The sequence below is a fragment of the Grampus griseus genome, assembly GCF_964374135.1.
Source record: "Grampus griseus genome assembly, chromosome: 10".
Lineage (NCBI taxonomy): Eukaryota > Metazoa > Chordata > Mammalia > Artiodactyla > Delphinidae > Grampus > Grampus griseus.
In genome coordinates this window covers 31,405,696-31,409,703 of record NC_139004.1, presented here as the reverse complement: position 1 = coordinate 31,409,703, position 4,008 = coordinate 31,405,696, and positions in this window count along the sequence as shown.

Genomic DNA, 4,008 nt, shown 5'->3' with positions numbered 1-4,008 from the left:
CAACTACTGAGCCTGAGCTCTAGAGCCTGTGAGCCACAACTACTGAGCCCGTGTGCCACAACTACTGAAGCCCGTGCGCCTAGAGCCTGTGCTCGGCAACAAGAGAAGCCGCCGCAATGAGAAGCCCACGCACTGCAACGAAGAGTAGCCCCTGCTTGCCGCAGCTAGAGAAAGCCTGTGCACAGCAATGAAGACCCAATGCAGCCAAAAATATAAATAACTAAAAATAAATAAATTTAAAAAATTACATTTCTTAGACTCCCATCAAATTCAACATCCCAAGTTAGGAAAAAGACATTTATACATAATAAAAGCTTATCCAGCAGTGTGGCAGTCATGGACTTCTATTAATAGACAGAAGAATTAGGAAATGTGTACAACTTAAATCTAGGGAAGCAGACTGAGTTTTCACCTCTTGAGGTTTTGAAAACATTGTCAAAACAACCAGGTAAATAGGGTTCAGCTTGTCTAATCAGGTCATAAATGAGAAGATAGGTAGCCTTTCGGCTTCAAACTATTAGTAGATAATGTCAGTTGCAACCAGAATGGCTGAATATGGTTTAAGGCCCTTCAAGCTAACATGATGAACAGTTCAAAGGACTATGGGGCTGAACCCAGGATGGTTTCAGCTCTTTTCCCAGCAGTTTCCTCCAATACCTGCAGCTCAAATTGCTGTCTTATTCTAAGACCCACTTCTTCTTCCTTTTTAAAATTTTTATTGAAGTAGAGTTGATTTACAATGTTGTGTTAATTTCTGCTGCACAGCACAGTGATTCAGTTATACATATATGTATGTTCTCCTTCATATTCTTTTCCATCATGGTTAATCACAGGATATTGAATATAGTTCCCTGTGCTATACAATATGACCTTGTTGTTTATCCATCCTATATATAATAGTTTGCACCTGCCAATCCCAAATTCCCAATCTTTCCCTCCCCTAACCCCCCTACCCCTTGGCAACCACAAGTCTGTTCTCTATGTTTGTATGTTTCTGTTTCGTAGATATGTTCCTTTGTGTCATATTTTAGATTCCATATATAAGTGATATATGGTATTTGTCTTTCTCTTTCTGACTTACTTCACTTCGTATGATAATCTCTAGGTCCATCCATGTTGCTGCAAATGGCATTATTTCATTCCTTTTTATGGCTGAGTAATATATTTATATATATGCCATAGGTTCTTTATCCACTCATCTGTTGATGGACATTTAGGTTGTTTCCATGTCTTGGCTATTGTAAATAATGCTGCTATGAACATAGGGGCGAATGTATCCTAAGACCCACTTCCATTCCGAAGCTCTCTTCTGCTAAGTGTGGACACCACACAAACATTCATTGCAATGGGGAGACTGGATCTACATGAGTGAAATCAGGAGAAAGAACTGTCTCGGACCTGGGTGGATTGTGACCTGGGAAATACTTGCCCATGCTTACTCAGGTGGGCCCTACAGCCCCTGTAGCCCTGTGGACACCAAGGTACAGTCATGAAAACTACCATCAAAAGGTAGTTAGCTTGACTCTACCACAAATTGCAGCTACTTCGTAAAACCCTGAAAGCCTAGAAGAGATCTTTAATCTTTACCGCCTTCCTCATAGTTCTTTTACAGTGAGAGCGAACAAGTATGTAATTGTGGTCTAATGAATGTATAGGTACACACGCATGTGTGCATTTGTACGTCCATGGAGAAAGGAGTGATGAGGTCAGCCAGCCTCCTCACAGTAAAAAGAACTTTATCTTACATATTCTAAAAGTTAAAAACTCTGGAGGACTGTGACTCTCTTTCTTTTCAAAGGTACATTTATGTTTACTGACACTTTCCCTGTTTACAAAATATAAACTTAAATCGTTTTTCAGATTTATATACCCTAAGTTTGTTTACCTGACAGTTCATGGGCCTCCCTCCTCCTCTGGATCCCAAAACAGTTTAGGGAAAAGTAGAGAGACGATCTTTCTTTTCTCTTTCTTCTTTCAGTCAGATTCCTTTAGCAAAGAGTAAAAGTCATCTCAAAAAAATCTGAGTTTGTGGTCTTATATCACAATGAATGTCACATTTTGAAAGTAGTGTATGGACAATTTAAAGGGAACCATGTGGAAACGTACAATGACCGGGAACCCTTATTTGATAAAGCTCTGCAAGAACCAATATAATTGATTCATTTAGTATAATTTTATTAAATTAATAATAATAAACAGTTGAATGGGATTGAAAAACGTGGACAGGATGAGAAATAAAGATGACTGACCCCTCCTTCCAAGGGCCTGGGGATCTTTGCTGAGGTTTTATTTGTTGTGCTGTTGGAGGAGTGAGTGCTTGAGGCCAGCTCCACCAAGGGACAAACTGGGCTCCCAACCCTCGGCCCAGGGAAATGGGACACCTCTCCACTCTAAAATGTTGATGAGCTGTAGAGGGGAGAAGAACAGGGGAGCAGATGGAATTCCTGGACAATTGTTCCGGCTGTCACCAGAGAAGACAGGCAGGAGGGAGCACTGGATAATTTACAGAGGAACAGATGCTGAGGCTCCTCCGGAACCATCTGGCCAAAAGAGGCCTGGGCTCGGGGTGGATTTCGTCTTTAGATCTGAGTAAACTCCTCAGCCTCCTGCCCATCCCATTTCCTCTACCTGAACTGGGGCTTTCCCAGGAGAGCTCTGCTCCCTGAGGACCCTGCTCCAGAGTTCCACCTGGCCCTCATCCTACTCCCTCCCTCCCTTGCTGCGTTTGGCTTCTGTCTTTGTTCCCATTCTTGATATGGCCAAGTTTGGCCTTAGGGACCTGTACCTTCCATTTATGCATTTCCCTATTTTACAGTATTTTCAATTTCTTCTCCCCATCACTACATTCCAAAATCCCTCTATCACTTATCTCCATGCCACTTATTCATTCAATAAACATTTATTGAGTACCTACTATACCAGGCATTGCTTTAGATACAGTAATGAATGAGAAAAAGTCCCAGAGCTCTGGAGTTTGCATTATAGTGGGAGATGGTCAACAAACAAACAAAAATAATATGTCAGATAGTGATAAGTGCTGTGAAAGAAAACATTAAAGCAGGGTAAGGGAGAGTGATTGGGGATGTTGTTTTAGATAGTTTGGCCAGGGAAGGCTTCTCTGAGGTGGTAACATTTGAGCAGAGACACAATGAGAGGAAATATCTGGAGGAAGCACATCCCAGGCACAGGGAAGAGCAAACCTAAAAGCCCTGAGGCAGGAGTATTCTTAGTGAGTGGCAGAATGCTATGCTATTTATTTCTTAAGTATTTATTGTGTGCCAGGCACCTGCTAGGGAATATGAAGATGTAATCAGATGTAGTTTTTGCCCTGAAGGAGCAGCAGTTTAGTGAGAGACACAACATGTAAATAAATAATTACAGCACAGGTAGCTACAATGAAGTTATGTGCAAGTGGCTAGAGATACCCAGCAAAAGGAGCACCAAATCCAATCTAGGATATTGGGAAAGGCTTCCTGGAGGAGGTGATAATTTGAGTTGAGGGCTGAAGGAGGAGTAGGAATTCATAATGCAAGGGGAGGAGAGGGCTTGGACGTTTTCAGGCCTAATGGCCTGAAAAGAGGACAATGGGGAACATGAAGTCCCCCGGAGAGGTGGAAAATGAGGCTGATGAAGGGGCAAAGAAGCTGGGTCTTAGAGATTTCCATGTGGCAAGTTAAGAAACTGCCTTTTATCCTTTGGGTGATGGGGAACCAGTGCTGCAACTCCCTCACTATATTTTTGTGCTGTTTCCCCCCAGTCTTTTTTGGTTTTGTTTTTTGAATACCAGAATCTTTCCCCACTTTTCTCGCTATCGCCCTGCTCCTGATACCGCCTTCCTTCTTCTGCTGCCAGGCCACCAAAGCCTGCTCTTACGAGTTCCCCGTCTTTCCACCTTGTCTGGCGCCCCACTATTCCCCAGTTGGAAGCCACGCCCCCATGACCACGCCCCCGATGACGCACGGCGCCTAGTGCGTGGGGATTCCCGCGGCCGTGACCACTACCCGGCCT